General features: G+C 43.3%; 1 long non-coding RNA gene across 1 annotated transcript in view; it reads right to left on the bottom strand.

The window, feature by feature from the left end:
• Positions 1–681: 681 nt before the first annotated feature.
• LOC137430688 (uncharacterized) overlaps positions 682–18483 on the bottom strand; it is a 53798-nt gene continuing 35996 nt past the window's right edge. Inside the window, exons 2-3 of the long non-coding RNA XR_010985157.2 lie at positions 10609–10665; positions 682–789 (exon numbers count right to left, since the gene is read on the bottom strand). This is a non-coding gene — a long non-coding RNA (uncharacterized LOC137430688). The remainder of the gene's footprint in view (positions 790–10608; positions 10666–18483) is intronic.

The raw sequence follows: 18483 nt of genomic DNA, 5'->3' as shown, positions 1-18483 counted from the left end.
CAGTTTTGACAAAAATACAAACGGGAACAATTACTTAACTTTGATAGTGTGGAGAGCATGGAGATCTTGGGAAAAATGCAACCTTGCCGGCAAAATCGGAAGCGGCTTCTCAAATGAAGTGATGAGTTGATAAGGAAGTTCTCCAACTGTTTCATTGTGCAGCGGCACACCCCTTTGTCGCAGGTACGTTTACAACTACTTTCGATTTCTTTGAAAGTTTTTTTAGTTGTTTCATTCTACAATCCGTATCCGGGAGGAAAGAAAGACGTTCAGGCCGCTCCGATCGACGTCATCACTGGGCGTTTCTGTGCATGCACATTGGGCAATCTGGGGAGAGTTACCTCATTTTATGAGTCATGTATTGACAGTTTCAATTTCAAGAAACCACCACTCGCTTTACCACCACTTTCAATTCCTTCTCATGCCAATTCAAATTGGATCCGATGTTTATTCAAGTACTTAAAGTAAAATAATGTAAAGAGAATATTCTTAGGAGTGCATCGAATTATTATAGCTGGGAAATCATGCAAACTGCTTCATTCACCATGGGAAAAGGAAAAATATCACCAAAAAATTCACGACGACCATTATAGCAGGACCAGCTGATTTGCTTTTACCTTGTCGCTGCCCTCTCTGCGGATTCAGGTAAGTCCTGTGCGACTACCTCCTCAGAGAAATGTATTTCTGCACACTGGTCCTTGGTTGTCTCTAACAGCTGTTCTCTTGATCCAAGAGATTTTACAGGTGATTTCGGCTTACTTGGCCTCGGATGCAGTGTTGAGTTGGAACCTGCAGCCAGGAATATAAGAATTATTTTATGCTTTTCACTTTTGAGAATGGAATCATACAACAATGCAGGAGACTTGAATTCTTTATTCTTCATAAAACAAAAACAATTTGGAATATTATTTGTACATCGGTCAATATTTCTTTACTAGCAGGGACCCATGGAAATTCCACATCATGGATTGGGTGGGAAGAGGGAGGAGGCAGGATAGGGTATAGGAGCGGGTAATACTTTTCCGCTAATACCGCTTTTCGCTTCCTAGGCGCGGGTAATAAATCTGCGGTAAAGTTTTAGTCCCTAATGCATCTTCGGGTTACCAATAGCAACAATCCTTTATGTTCTATTCTCAATAATCTTGCCCTTTATTATCCCCCGGTGGACTTGATCTGAAACAGGGGCTTATGGATTTGGTCTTGTCCCTCCGTCCGCCTGTGCATCCACAACCATATCTCGGAGATGTATGGACCGATTTTGTTCATACTTGGCAAACAGACAATACATGATGGTATACATATGCACATGATTATATTTCGCAATGAGATCAAATATGGCCGACTGGTACATTGGCAGCCATTTTAGTTGTAAAAAAAAACCCCATATTGACCACATCCTCAACCATTTCTCGGAAATGCATTTACCAATCTTGTTCAATCTTGGCACACAGGTAACGAATGATGGCTTACATATGCGTGTCATTTTTCTTTCAAGATCAGTTCCAAAATGGCCGACTGGCAGCAATTTTGTTACTTAAACGTGTCCCCATCGATTTCTCAGACATGCATTGATCGATCTTCTTCAAACTTGGCACAAAGACAATACATGGGTATACATAGGCAGAATTTTATTTATTTATCATTTGACCAATGATGGCCGACTGACAGCATTTAACTCCGTGCCGCAAAGTAACTAAAACCACAGTGGGGGCTATGAAATTTTATGTATTTTTCTTCTCGCTTCACCTGGCAGCTTTCTCTACCTGCACTTTTCCCTTATTTGTCTGATTGTTGTTGTGATTGGAACTACGTACTGCGTAGTGACGTCTGTGGGGTGTGGCTTCGGTGGTTGATGGAGGCTCGTCATGATGGCCATGTGCTCTGTGAGAGCTTGGTATCGTCTTTAATAAACCGCTTGATTGAAGGAGTGTCCTGAACTTACTACATGGTGGCAGTGCGGGATCGTGAAGATCAACAAGCAGTTTTTTTTTTGGGTTTTTTTGTATACAGAGTCGAGGCTCGTGAAAGAGCTAACATTTATCAAACAAACAAATCAAACAAACAAGCAAACAAAGTATATAAAAAGGGGAGCGGTCGACAAGATGGGGAGAGAAGGGGAGGAAGCACACAAACACAACATTTGAGAGCAGGGACATCGGGAGATGTTTTTGGAGGGAGAGGGCCTGGGGGGAGGCATGATAGGTATAAAACACAAGGACACCAAGGACTTCCAGGAAAGAAGTCAAAAGTCACCTAAAAAAAGTGGATTTGGGGTGAAATTAGCGGGGGTAGAAAAGATCAAGGTTTTGGATTGGGGAAGATAAGAGATGGTGGTGAACAGCCGTTTTAAAGACCTGGAGGGAGGAGTGGGATTGAAGAGAGTGAGGGAGTTTGTTCCAGAGGCGGGAGAAAAGAGGAATGAAGGAGTGAAGGTGAGCAGAGAGTCTTGATTTTGGCAGTTTAACCATAAGAGGGTTGCAGGCAGATCTTGTGCGACCTGAAGGAATATTTGGGGGACAGAGCCCAGAGAGAGCTGGGGGAGCAAGGCCAGAGAGGAGTCGGTAGAAGACGGAAAGACCACCAACCTGCCTGCGGTGATTAAGTGAAAGGCCCTCGGAGATAGCGTCATCGCGGGAGATTCCAATGATTCTGAACGCTTTGGTTTCAACAGCGTGAAGACGAGCTAGGTGTGGGGCAGGAGCACCAGCCCAGAGGGTAGAGCAGTACTCCATTGAGCTGTGGCTGAAAGCCTTGTATGCGGTGAGGAGCTCAGGTGTGCCAAGGAAGGACTTCGCACGACGGAGGATGCCCAGTCGGCGACTGGCTTTGGAGGCCAGCTTGGAAATGTGGTTTTCCCAGGAAAGATCATGGCAGATAGTGAGACCCAAAAGCTTGAGTGACAGAACTTCTTGGAGAGGATTATTCAGAAAGTAGATGGGAGGGTTGTCCAGTCGGTCTTTTCGGAGAGACATCGTAAGAGTGTGCGATTTGTCAGGATTGAAAGACATGTTCCACTTGTTTACCCAGTCTGTGATTTTGTCCAGGTCTGCAGAGAGTGAGGAGGCTGCAGACTGCCGATCTGAGGGATGAGGAATGAAGCGGCAGAGAGTGGAGTCATCAGCAAAGAGATAGAGAGGATTTTCAAGAGAGTCAGAGAGATCATTGATGAAGACCAGAAAAAGCACAGGGCCCAGAACACTGCCTTGGGGAACTCCAGCCTGAACAGGAAGAGGAGATGAAAGAAACCCATTCAGGGCCACACGTTGACGACGACTAGAGAGGAAGTCCGCCAGCCATGCGTAGAGATTTCCATGGATACCAAAGGAGGAAAGTTTGGTGAGCAGAGCGGGGTGCCAGGCCGTATCGAAGGCACGTGATATGTCGAGGGAGACAGCTCTAATTTCCTGTTTGGCATTGAGGACCTCCATCCATTGTTGAGACAGCAGAAGCAGCATGTCCAGAGTAGAGTGACCTGGTCTGAAACCAAATTGATGATCAGAGATCAAGCCATTGGAGAAGAGGAAAGATTTCATATCCGAAGCAATGATGGATTCCATATCTTTGCTGATAATTGGGAGAAGGCTGATTGGTCTGTAGTTGCTAGGATCTGTTTTTGCACCTTTTTTGTGCAAAGCGGTGATGTTGGCTGATTTCCAAGCAGATGGCAGTTGACCTTGAGCAAAAGAGAGGGTGAAGAGAACAGAGAGAGGGAGTGATAGAGCGGAAGAACAGGATTTTATGACCCCTGGGCTGATGCCGTCAGGTCCAGTTGCAGAATCAGAGTCGAGGGTTGACAGAAACTTTTCCACCTTGTCAGGAGGAAAGGACACGGAGTCCAGGAGCAGCTGGGTACGACTGGGTATGGTGGGTACAGAGAGGGATGGGTTTGGGACACAAGATTTAGAGGCAAACACAGAGTTGAGGCATTCAGCTTTTTCACGTGCGGAGTCAGCTGTGTAGCCGTTTGAGGTAAGGGAGGGGATGGAGGGGGAACAAACACCAGAAACAGATTTGACCAGACGCCACCAGGATTTGGAAGAGGGAGACAGATAAGAGAGTTCGGTCTTGAGAACGGAGAGATATTGTTTCCTGGCTCTCCTGAGGGTGGACACACACTTGTTTCGGGCTTTGTGAAAGGAAATGAGATTTCCTTCCGTTGGATTTGCTTTCCAGGAGACGAAGGCAAGTTGTTTCTGGGCAACAGCCTCACCACAAGATTCCGTGTACCATGGACTGGAGGAAGAGTATGACAACTGAAGACGAGATGGGATAAATCTGTGCATGAGAGAGAGCAATTTACTTTGGAAGAATTCCCAGGATGAGTTGATGTCAGAGGTGGTAGAGATGGGAGACCAGTCCAGATGATTGATGGCTGCTTGAAGATGGGTTGTCTTGTTTTTGTTTGCGGATTACCACGGCGGCACATTCCGTGTTTTTACAACATGGCGAAGTTCCCGACAATGGACTCGTCCAGCTCGGAGCTGGTGGAGACCTTCAAGTTATTCAAGCAACGAATGAACTTGGTGTGGTCGGACGAGGGCATCGATACTGAAGCTAGACAGGCCATCAAGATTCAGATTGCTGTGGGAGACGAAGGACTGAGGCGGATCAATGCATCGACTCTGAGTGAGGATGATAAAAAGGATCCGGATAAATTATTCGAGGATCAGTTGGACATTCATGTAAACTTTCGGATTCACCAGTTGGAAATGATGAGATTCCGGGAAGCAAGAAGGAGAGTCCATTGATGATTTCGTCAACGGATGCCGACGGAAGGGAAGGTTGTGCAATTTCTCTGAAGCAGAACTCTCGGAACGGATTATCGAGTTGATTGTTGCGAGCACCCCACATGATGATTTTCAAAAGCATCTGCTCGACCAGGAGGTCGGGTACGACATGGACCTGGTTTTAAGTGAGGGACGCAAGCATGAAGCAATGGTAATCGGAAAGCAGGCCATCCAGATGATGGAAGGGCCTTCATCATCTGTGAATGCCATGACACATCGACAAAAGTGCAAAAAGTGTGGACTATCACATCCACCACGGAACTGCCCAGCATACAATGATTATTGTAAGTATTGTGGTGAATTGGGACACTGGGCCCGTTGTTGTGAAAATCCCAAACGAAGCATGAGATATGCTGATGGATGCGAGTGGAGCTGCCGTCCTGCAATGGGTGGAAGAGGCCATCGAGTCAGCAGAAGCAAGTTGAGAGGTATGCTTCGGGGAAGTAACAATAATGGGACCTCGGTGAATGAAGTGTCGGGGTATTTGACTGAAGGCGATGAAGACAGTTACGAAAGTGACACTGACGCATATGAACACACCAAGCCGTTTCATGTGATCAGGGTATCCGCACTGTGTATGAAGGAGATGAGGGATGAAGTGTACACATTGTTGAACATTGTATGCCCCGACACGAAAGGTGTATACAAACTGCAGTTGAAAGTGGATACATGTGCGTCAGGGAATACTTTGCCAACGCGTATTGTGAAGGACATGTATGGAAACAAATGGATGTCAAAACTGACTCCACTTGGTGGGACCAAGCTCACTGCTTACAATGGCAGTGAGATCAAGTGTCACGGAATCCTAAAGCTCTTGTGTCGATATAAAGACTCAGATTGGTTCAAGTACAGGTTCTATGTGGTTGAAGTACCTGGACCTGCAGTACTTGGACTACCAGCGTGTGAACGGCTCAACATCGTCACCATAAACAGCATTGCTGGGCAACGGAGGACATTGCTGAAGGCTGCACCTCCAGCATCAAGGATTGTGAAACCAATGCGCCACGAGGAACAGGCCTACAAGGTGAATTCCGTGGATGATTTGAAAAGGCTGTTCCCGGACAGGTTTGACTGCATTGGGAATTTTAAAGGAAAGGTGAGGCTTCATCTAAAGCCTGATGCAAAGGCATCGATTGACGCACCAAGGAAGTGTAGTGTTCACATCAAAGGGAAGTTGAAGGAGGAACGAATGAAAATGGAAAAAAGGGTATCATCAGGAAAGTGGACTATCATACAGATTGGTGCTCTTCCATCTGTAATAGTGTAAAGAAAGATGGGAGCTTAAGAGTATGTCTCGATCCCAAATGCCTGAACTCTTGGCTGAAGAGGTGTCCACATAAAATACCGACATTAGACGAGCTGAACCCAGAATTTGCTGACGCCACGATATTCTCAATATTAGATGCTTGGGCTGGCTATTGGGCTCTGCATCTGGATGAGGAAAGCCAGGATTTGACCACATTCCGCACACCTTTTGGGCACTGGTGCTTCAAGAGATTGCCTTTTGGGTTATGTGTCAGCCAGGATCTGATCCAGCAAGCCATGGACCGCATACTCGAGCAAGCACCAGGCTGTATTGGTATCTCCGATGATGTGGCAGTATCAGGACGAACTGAAGAGGAGCATGATCGTAATCTTCTGAACCTGATGAAAGTAGCACGAAGAGAGGGTCTGGTTTTCAACTCTTTGAAATGTATCATCAAGACCGACCGTATCAACTTCTTCGGCTCGATCTACAGCAAACAAGGAATCTCCCCTGATCCTGGGAAGATCTGCGGCATCCGGAAGATGCTGTCACTGTAGGATAAGGAAGACTTGAGCCGATTCATTGGACTGATGAACATCTGTCACCACATATTCCCCACTTTGCGGATAAGGTGGCACCCCTCCGAGATTTACTGAAGAATGGAGTGCCATTCACGAGGCAGGAAGACCATCAGTTTGCATTTGAGCAACTGAAACAGAGTGTTGATGCAGACGCCTGTCTAACATACTATCATCATGACAAGGAGACAGTTTTGGAAGTAGAAGCGTCACAGAAGGGACTGGGTGCATGCCTTTTGCAGGATGACAAGCCTGTTGCTTTTGCGGCACGTACTCTGGCACCCACTCAGTCTGCATATGCAAACATTGAACGAGAAACCCTGGCCCTTGTTGCTGGCATACAGAAGTTCCATACTTACGTGTTTGGGAAACGCTTCAAGGTATACACAGACCACAAACCATTGGTCATGATCATCAGCAAACCGCTTACAAGCGCCCCTCCACGGCTTCAGCGCCTTCTTGTGAAAATCCAAGGCTAAGATTTTGATCTGGAGTACAAGGCCGGCCGTGAGATGATGCTATCAGACACGCTGTCGAGGCTACCGAACCCAGAGAACAATCAGGAACTGCAGTTGGACACACGTGTAGATGGTATTGAGCTTGATGATGTAGATGATCATCATCGCTTTGACCTCATTGATTTCAGCTCAAGGAAACAGGACCAACTCAGAGAGTGTGGAAAGGCTGATAGAACCTTTCGAGCATTGCAGCAGGTTGTTCATCGAGGGTGGCCTGCTAGGATTACAGAGCTGCCTGTGGACCTACGTCTGTACTGGCCATACCGTGATGAAATTGGTATTTGTGACGGTGTTCTCTTCAAAGGTCGACAGGTACTAATTCCAGAGCAGCTACGTAAGGATATCCTCGACCAGCTCCATGAGGCGCACATGGGGATCGAAAAGACAAAACGTCTAGCACGCGAATGTGTTTACTGGCCAAGTATATATCTGGACATTGAGAGAGCTGTCAGAACATGTAAGGCATGTCAAGAGAACCAACCAGAACAAAGGCGTGAGGCTATGAGAGCTCATGAGATACCAGCGGTACCATGGACAAAGGTAGCCAGTGATATGTGTGAGCTACACGGGCAGACCTACCTCTTGGTGACGGATTATTACACCAATTACCCAGTTGTGAAGAGAATGGAATACACGACGAGCAGTGCAGTAGCCAAGGCCACATCTGAATGTTTCAATATGTTCGGCCCACCTCTGGAGGTCATATCGGACAATGGACCTCAATATGTGGGTAAGCCGTACCGTGATATGTGTACCAAATGGAATGTAAAACACATGACAAGATCACCAAGGTATCCACGCAGTAATGGATTGGTTGAGAGACAAGTTCAACAGTGAAGAACATGATCAAAAAGTGTATTAGATCAGGGAGTGACATAGATATTGCACTACAACACCTGAGGTGAACACCTGAGGTGCACACCTGTAGATTCCCACCTCCCAAGTCCAAGCGAAATGCTGTTCAACCGGCCCATACGCACCAACCTACCAAGTCGTCTGTTGGTTCCTGCACAACAAAGGCATCTGGAAATTCAGGAACGATTGAAGGAACGTGGAGACCGGATGGCGAAGCAATACAACAGAACGGCTGGGCCGCAATTACCTGAATTGGCTATTGGACATCGGGTTCGGATTCTGAACAAGGACACGCACCAATGGTACCCCGGGAAAGTTGTGGCTCGCTGTAATGAACCCCGCTCGTATATAGTACAGACGCCTAACGGGACGCGTCTTCGAAGAACCAGGGCACACTTGCGTGAACTTCAACCCCCCGATTGTGGCGCCAAGTGGAAGGACGAACCGACCCAACTGTCATGTATGCAGTGCAAATGTTCACCATTGTATCCCTACACCGGGACCGGGTTGTATCCCTACGCCAGAGCTCGGATGGCGCTGCTGTGAATCGGGCCTTGATCGGCAGAGTGAATAAACGCGTACGACAATTGATCGCAGTTTGTCGAGATACTTTACATGGCGACGAAGGTAAACATCTAGACCATGACATCTTTCGGCCATATCGATGAATTCGACCCTCATGAGGGGGATTTTGACACGTATTCTGAGCGATTGTCTTTCTACTTCGAGGCGAACGGCATTGCGACCGAAGGCCTGATGAAGGCCGTCTTCCTGTCCGTTTGCGGAGGTGAGACGTTCACACTCGTTAAAAACCTGATTCGGCCTCGGACAATCCAGGAGCTCACGTATGCAGAGCTCAAGGCCGCTTTGAAGGAACATTGCAACCCATCTCCTTCAGTCATCCTGTGTCGGTTTAATTTTTACATGTGCAGACAGCAGCAAGGTCAGTCGATCGCAGACTTCATTGCACACCTCAAAAAACTGTCACATCTGTGTGAGTTTGGGGACACGATTGATGACATGCTTCGTGATTTGCTGGTGGTTGGCATGTCCGATGACCGCACTCGTAGACGCCTGCTTGCTGAGAGAAGACTGACGTTCCAAAATGCCAGAGACACCGCAATTTCCATGTAAAGTATCTCGACAAACTGCGATCAATTGTCGTACGCGTTTATTCACTCTGCCGATCAAGGCCCGATTCACAGCAGCGCCATCCGAGCTCTGGCGTAGGGATACAACCCGGTCCCGGTGTAGGGATACAACGGTGAACATTTGCACTGCATACATGACACCAACCAACACATCAAAGTCTACCAACTGCTCGACACGTACATTTCAACAACGACGCTTCAGCAATGGAAACTAACGGCTGCTCCAGCTCCAAGGATGACGAGAGTGCTGAGACAACAAGGCCGGACTCTCCGTACTCGACCAGATCAGGCCGTGTGATTCGAAAACCATTGAGATATCGTGATAGTGAATAACGACCACCAGAAATCAGCCCTCGTAATATTGGTGCAGAGACAATGCGTTGATTGGAATGATTCTGTGTTTTCTCTGTTTTAGCTAATCATACTGAGCAGTAATTACATTTTGGTTAAGAGTTATAACAGTAACCCCAGATCCCATCTATGTGTGGTTCAAGTTGTGTCTGATTGTGTTTATTATTTTGATTTAGTTTAGTAGCATTTTGTTGCATACAAACATAATAATTTCAATGAAAGGGAGATGTTGTGATTGGTACTACGTACTGCGTGGTGACGTCTGTGGGGCGTGGCTTCGGTGGTTAATGGCGGCTCGTCATGATGGCCGTGTGCTCTGTGAGAGCTTGGTATCGTCTTTAATAAACCACTCGATTGAAGGAGATTCCTGAACTTACTACAATTGTCTCTTTTCCACCTGTGCTCCTCTATCATGTTGTCAATTTGATTTTCTTCAATATTCTGTCATCCAGGCATGTCTTACATGAGGTTTGATCACATGACTGACAAGTGGAGTGACTTTAAATATGCTTGTTTTGCTTGTTCATAAATCTTTCAAACTGAATACCTTTTTTCAAATCTAATGTTTTGTAATGTTCATTTTATGATTTAACTTTGAGTTGGTGAAAGTCTTGCTTCATTGCATGTAAATACTCTCATATCCCACAGTAAAGTTAAAAGTTATCTCAATATAGTTAACAGTTCCGCCGGTAAAGTAAAAAAAGTTACCCTGGTAAAGTTAAAAGTTAACCTGGTGTTAAAACTCCTTCTAGTTGACAGTTGCAAAAACAAAATTTGGACAAATAAAACTAAAAGAGAAAATGTCAAAATGGAAGCAAAATGAAAAAGGAAAAACCAAAGAGCCATTGTTTGTGATGTCCATCAAATGTTTTTTTCATTTTTTTTGTTTTACAAACATATGGTAGGAACTCCAATTATCTCTGGAATCGAAAGGTTTCACCATCAGATCAAGGAAAGCTCATGAAGGTCCTGCATCCTTTATCCAAGTTCCAATAGGTAGGCCAGAACACACAATACTGCAAATTCCAGAAGGTAAACCGGAACACACCATACTGAAAATTTCAAAAGGTAGGCCGGAACACACCATACAGATGAACAGGTAGCTACTTTAACAAAACTTACATGTCAGGAGACCAGAAAAGGATCCTTGTGATGGTTTATTCTCGTGCTCAGTTACACCTGTATGAACACACCGGGACAAGGAAAAAAATCAAACACATCATGCCAACCTGATAACTTATTTCAACAACAACAACAACAACAACATGCATTTTAAGGCCATTTTCCCTGCCAGAGCGGGGGTTAGCCTTGCAGGCCCTCTGACAATCTTCTCCATTTTGCCCTATTTTCTGCATCTCTCCTTGTTAACCCCCTTGCCCGCATTTCTTCTTCCACCATCTTTAGCCAAGTCTTTCTCGGTCTTCCCCGTCCTCGACTTCCTTCTACATTCATTTCCATCACTCTTCTCAACCAGTCACTTTCATCCTTCCTCAACACATGACCAAACCTGATAAGTTATTTCAATTATTAAAAAATAATGTATTTACTATGACGTTAAAATACAGCACAGTAATTATTAAAAATGTATTTACAACAAAGTTAAAATACAGCACACTAATTACTTAAAATAATATATTTACTACAATGTTAAAATACAGCACAATAATTATTATATAATGTATTTACAACGAAGTTAAAATACAGCACACTTACATAAAATAATATATTTACTACAATGTTAAAATACAGCACAGTAATTATTTTAAAAATGTATTTACAACAGCGTTAAAATAAAACACAGTAATTTTTTTTTTTTTTTTAGTATTTACAACAGCGTTAAAATACAGCACATTAATTATTTTAAAATGTATTTACAACAGTGTTAAAATACAGCACAGTAATTATTTTTAAAATGTATTTACAACAGCTTTAAAATACAGCACAGTAATTATTTAAAAAATGTATTTACAACAGCGTTAAAATACAGCACAGTAATTATTTAAAAATGTATTTACAACAGCTTTAAAATACAGCACAGTAATTATTTAAAATAATATATTTACTACAATGTGTTACGAGGTCCTCCCCTATTTACCTGGTCTCGGTGACCTCCGAACCTCGAGGGGAGCCCCGGCAGAGAAATATGTTATCCTTGGGGAAATCAATCACATCATTAAGGAGACCACACCAAGGGTTATGAACGAACAAGGATATATTCACAATCCCAAACACATAAACGGTGAATACATCAATTCACAATTACAATCACAATATTTTGAGATGGTACCACCTTATATATCCCTCTATCCCAACTCACGGCACTCCCCCCCCCCCCCCCCCAATGTCTCTGGACTCCTCCAAGGCAACGTCGAGTCGCTCCGGCGATCGTCGGATCAATGGCCGCTCAAACGCAATTGAGGCTTGGACGAGTGAAACCACCCTGAGATCACGTTGTCCAGGTCCCGCACAATGGTGGTGGTATGGGCGCTTTCCCAAGATGCTCCAAACATGCACGTACACCGTGCAGCCGCAAACCGCACCATCTCCTTCAAAGGCCGCTGGCGCGCACACACATCCTTGACAACCCACCGAGGAAGGCGAACCCAGCAGACGCGGCAACCTTATTCTGCGAACGCCGCGCAACGCGCGCGAGTCCCAATGGCGGCGGGCTTGTACTTGCGGTGAACTTATGCGACGAGGGTTCATCCGAATCCGACGTCGACATCGATCTGACACGCAGATGTGAACAGTCCCCGCGATCACAACGCTGAAGGCAGGACTTCCTTTATAGGCTCAACCGCACCGTCTCCTCCGACAATGCTCGCTACGGAGCTTCAACCACCACCTCTCCTTTCCTGTCTACTCCCACCTCCTTTTCTTCGCTCCCCCTCTTCCGGTCTCGATCCGGATTTCCTTTAAACAACAACAATCCCAATACTTGGACCCACAATAATAACAACAACACGAAGAATGAGTGCCGAACCCGTAACACTTCCCCCCTTCAGGAAAGAAAGTTTGACCCCAGCGAAAACTTTCTTTGCAGGCTAACTTTTGTAAACCAACCACCCAAGCCCATTGATAGCACTTTTTCCGGGAGGCGGAGCTGAGTATTCCTTACATGGACGCCTTTAGGAACGTGGCGTTCATGGTTAATCCATGTAGGAATGTGGGCTCGGCTGCTCCGCAGCATTCAGTGCTTCAACTCTTTCTAACTTCCCTAATATTTACGGTTGGACCACCACCAACACTACCGCCAAGTTGTCCTCTTCTGTAGCCCCCTCGACACCGATGAAATGCCTTCCCTACTGTTATGGTCCGACCCTCCAACTCCTGGTTATTCAGATCCTTTTCTGCATTCCTGGCATCCTTTGAGTTCTCAAATGTGACAAAGCCAAACCCTCTTGACTTTTGGCTCTCCCTGTCTTTTATCAGCAGCACTTCCAAAAGCAGTCCATATTTGTTGAAGGTAGACTCCAGAACCTCTTCCTTTGTTTTGAAGTTCAGTCCACCTACAAAAAGCTTGCCAACTTTGCCTCCATCCCTGACTGGTGAGGTGTTATTTCCCATATAGGACTTTTTCACAACCATCAGGTTACTAGAAACTTGACCCCCGGCCAAATCATTCCCAACCACAACTGATACTCCCTCTACAGGAAGAGTGGCTTGCAACCCCAGGGTGACCGGTCCTGACACCAAATCAGACTCTAGATTGATGACATGAAGGGGAGCGCTAACCCAGCCACCGATCCCTTGTAACCGAACACTATCACCAGTTGCTGTACTCTCCGACAATGGCAAAATGCCTTCAAGCATTAAGCATTGATGTGCTCCTGTGTCCCTCAATACCCTAACAGGTCTTGGGTTAGTCGAGTCTCCCTCCAGTGAGACAAACACCTCATAAATAAATGGTTGGTAACTCTTCTGCGGGTGATTTCTCACGTTTGCCATCGCATTCGGAGTTGTACTAGTCGGACTCCGCTTCTGATTTTCCTTTACCAAAGCATGACAGTGGGACATCAAGTGTCCTGGTTTATGGCAAAAAGCGCAAGTAGGCCCGGTGGAGAACCTCGTGGTCTGCCTCGAGGTCCACGGAGGATACGTTTGCCTGGAAACCGTTGACTTCTGACCTCTAGAAGTCGTGATATCAGAATGATCCTCCCCTCGAGGCCGCCCCCATGAATTTTCGTTCTCCATCCCTGCCGTACCATAGCTCCCCTGGCTAAGTCTAGGCGAGAAGTTAGGGTTGCGGAACCCCATCCTGTGGGTTAAGGCATAGCCATCTCCCATGGTCGCTGCCTCATACAACTTTGGTACTTTCCTTTCCTCCAGGTGTATTTTAATGTCCTCGTGGACACACTGTTGGAATTCCTCCACCAGGATCAATTGTCGCAATAGTTCGAAGACTTTCCCAACTCCTTTCGAATTGCACCACCTATCAAACATGGTTTCTTTCAATCTGGCAAACTCCACGTGGGTCTCACTCTCCCTCGTCCTGGCATTCCGGAATTTCTGCCGGTAAGCTTCCGGGACCAATTCATAGGCTTTGAGAAGGTGTTTCTTCAATACCTCATAATCTGCACACTGGTCAATCGGTAAAGCCGAATAAATCTCTTGAGCTTTACCCACCAGAACACTTTGCACTAGTATGGACCAGTACTCCTCAGGCCAGTTTAACTGTCGAGCCACTTTCTCAAAGTGTGGAAAAAAACTTGGCTACCTCCTTCTCATTGAAGGGTGGGACCAGCCTCACATGTCTGCCAACATCCCAGGTGTTCTGACTAGGTGTCGAAGCAGTCAGCAGGGATGGTACCTCTCCCCGTTCTCTTACTAACTCCAGCTGCTTGACTTTAATTTCCTGCTGACGCGCCAATTCACGGTCCTTTAACTCCCTTTCGGCTCTTCTCTCCTCTGCTTTGAGGTCTCTTTCCACTCTCCTTTCCTCTCTTTTTTTGTCTTCTAACCTCTCCTGGAGTTCTCTTTCCTATACTTTTAACCTTTCCTGGAGTTCTCGCTCCTGTGCTTTTTCCCTTTCCTGGCTCCATAATTGCATCTCCAGTTTCCGGAGCTCCACATTTTCTTGTTCTTCTGGTAACCAATCCCAGGCTACCTCTTCCCATACTTTTAATCCCACCATAGATTGTATCACCACTGTCTGCAACTCTGCCTTCCTCATATTAGTTCGGACCTCCAAGCTAAAATGTTTGGCCAATTTCTAGAGGTCCGATTTTACTAACGCTCTGAACTGTGCTTCACTCGGGGTCACCGTAAACTTCTCTGCGTCAAACGCCATTGTGACTACTGGTAACACCTGTTAACCTTCACACAAGAAATTTCTAACAAACAAAAACAAAAGTATATATATATATATTTTGTTGTTGTTGTTGTTGTTTGGTTTTTGGAAAACTTTGGGAATGTTGGAAAAAGTTCCAAACTTGGGAATTCTTTCCTGGACTAAATTTAGGAATTTTTTTTAGATCCCGGACGAGCCCCCAATTCTGTTATGGGGTCCTCCCCTATTTACTTGGATCTCGGTGACCTCCGAACCACGAGGGGAGCCCCGGCAGAGAAATATGTTATCCTTGGGGAAATCAATCAGATCATTAAGGAGACCACACCAAGGGTTATGAACGAACAAGGATATATTCACAATCCCAAACACATAAAGGGTGAATACATCAATTCACAATTACAATCACAATATTTTGAGATTGTACCACCTTATATATCCCTCTAACCCAACTCACGGCACTCCCCCCCCCAATGTCTCTGGACTCCTCCAAGGCGACGTCGAGTCGCTCCAGCGATCGTCGGATCAATGGCCGCTCAAAGTCAATTGAGGCTTGGACGAGTGAAACCACCCCGAGATCACGTGATCCAGGTCCCGCACAATGGCGGTGGTATGGGCGCTTTCCCAAGACGCTCCAAACATGTACGTACACCGTGCAGCCGCAAACCGCACCGTCTCCTTCAAAGGCCGCTGGCGCGCACACACGTCCTTGACAACCCACCGAGGAAGGCGAACCCAGCAGACGCGGCAACCTTATTCTGCGAACGCCGCGCAACGCGCGCGAGTCCCAATGGCGGCGGGCTTGTACTTGCGGAGAACTTATGCGACGAGGGTTCATCCGAATCCGACGTCGACGTCGATCTGACACGCAGATGTGAACAGTCCCCGCGATCACAACGCTGAAGGCAGGACTTCCTTTATAGGCTCAACTGCACCGTCTCCTTCGACAATGCTCGCTACGGAGCTTCAACCACCACCTCTCCTTTCTGGTCTCCTCCCACCTCCTTTTCTTCGCTCCCCCTCTTCCGGTCTCGATCCGGATTTCCTTTAAACAACAACAATCCCAATACTTGGACCCACAATAATAACAACAACACTAAGAATGAGTGCCGAACCCGTAACAAATGTTAAAATACAGCACAGTAATTATTTAAAATAACATATTTACTACAATGTTAAAATACAGCACAGTAATTATTAAAAATAACATATTTACAACAATGATAAAATACAGGACAGTAATTATTTAAAAATAACATATTTACTACAATGTTAAAATACAGCACAGTAATTATTAAAAATAACATATTTACTACAATATTAAAATACAGCACATTAATTATTAACAAGTACAAAAAGTTTTAACTAAAACAAAAGCCGCGTCGATGTTACACAATGCCTAGATGCAGCTGTGCCTATAACGTCGATGTTATAGGCACAGGACATTCCTCTTGATTCGATTACTTGATGTTATTTTTGTGCAAAGTGAAAATATATCTCGGCAATTTCCCGTGTGTGGCGACGAATTTTTAATATATCTCGGCATTTTCCCATCTGTTATTTCAGGCGGTGTATGACTGACCATGCCGCGATTTAAAAAAATATATATCTCGGCAATTTCCCGTGTGTGGCGACACGTGAACGAAGCTATGCTCCTCTCTCCACATTATTGTGACGACGTATAAATTAAATATTTCATCGTGACGATTGTCATCAAATGGACGAATTTTTAATATATCTCGGCATTTTCCCGTCTGTTATTTCGGGCGGTGTATGACTGACCATGCCGCGATTTAAACAAAATATATATATCTCAGCATTTTCCCGTCTCATATTTCGGGCGGTGTATGACTGACCATGCCGCGATAAAAAAAAAAAATCTCAATGGACTTGAAATTACAGGCCTTTGAGAATTCATTTCGTTCTATAAAGGGCAACTTTCATTGGATTTTCTTCCCGTTTTTTTTCAACCGAGTCTAAAACTATGTTAGCGACTGTGAAAAATGAAATGATATATCGAATTTGATTTGAAATAAAACTGTGTGAGAGAGGAAGACACCACGGGCCTACAAACCAGGCCTCAAAGCTATGCGAGTTAATAAAATGGTGGATATTTGTTTATATGAAGGCTCTCCCAGAATGGGTGGAGCTATGGTTCCCAGAATGGGTGGAGCTTTGAGGTTTTGTCTTCTCTGCAAGAACAAGAAGAAGAAGAACAAGAAGAACAACAACAACAACAGCAGAGGGCACTCTATGACCAGCGTCTGCGACGCGGCTAAAAATAACATTTACTACAATGTTAAAATACAGCACAGTAATTATTTAAAAAATGTATTTACAACAGCATTAAAATACAGCACAGTAATTATTTAAAATTACATATTTACAACAGCGTTAAAATACAGCACATTAATTATTAAAAATAACATAATTAATACAATGTTAAAATACAGCACATTAATTATTAAAAATAACCTTTACTACAGTGTTAAAATACAGAACAATAATTATTTAAAATAACATAATTAATACAATGTTAAAATACATCACATTAATTATTAAAAATAACATTTACTACAATGTTAAAATACAGAACAGTGATTATTAAAAAATAACATTTACTACAATGTTAAAATACAGCACAGTAATTATGAAAAATTACATATTTACAACAATGTTAAAATACAGCACATTAATTATTAAAAATAACATATTTACTACAATGTTAAAATATAGCACAGTAATTATTAAAAATTACATATTTACAACAATGTTAAAATACAGCACATTAATTATTAAAAATAACATTTACTACAATGTTAAAATACAGCACATTAATTATTAAAAATAACATTTACTACAATGTTAAAATACTGCACATTAATTATTAAAAATAACATTTACTACAATGTTAAAATACAGCACAGCAATTATTATAAATTACATATTTACAACAATGTTAAAATACAGCACATTAATTTTTTTAAATAACATATTTACAACAATGTTAAAATACAGCACATTAATTATTAAAAATAACATTTACTACAATGTTAAAATACAGCACATTAATTATTTAAAATAACATTTACTACAATGTTAAAATACAGCACAGTAATTATTAAAAATAATATTTACTACAATGTTAAAATACAGCACAGTAATTATTAAAAATTACGTATTTACAACAATGTTAAAATACAGCACATTAATTATGAAAAATAACATATTTACTACAATGTTAAAATACAGCACAGTAATTATAAAAAATTACATATTTACAACAATATTAAAATACAGCACATTAATTATTAAAAATAACATTTACTACATTGTTAAAATACAGCACATTAATTATTAAAAAATAACATTTACTACAATGTTAAAATACAGCACAGTAATTATTAAAAATTACATATTTACAACAATGTTAAAATACAGCGCAGTAATTATAAAAAATTACATATTAACAACAATGTTAAAATACAGCCCAATAATTATTTTAAAATAACATTTATTACAATGTTAAAATACAGCACATTAATTATTAAAAATAACATTTACTACAATGTTAAAATACAGCACATTAATTATTAAAAATAACATTTACTACAATGTTAAAATGCAGTACAGTAATTATTAAAAATAATATTTACTACAATGTTAAAATACAGCACAGCAATTATTTAAAATTACATATTTACAACAAT

Source organism: Myxine glutinosa, chromosome 7 (assembly GCF_964187855.1).
Source record: "Myxine glutinosa chromosome 7, kmMyxGlut1.1, whole genome shotgun sequence".
Taxonomy (NCBI): domain Eukaryota; kingdom Metazoa; phylum Chordata; class Myxini; order Myxiniformes; family Myxinidae; genus Myxine; species Myxine glutinosa.
The sequence above is the reverse complement of the archived record's forward strand: the minus strand, read 5'-3'. Positions and strand labels throughout refer to the sequence as shown.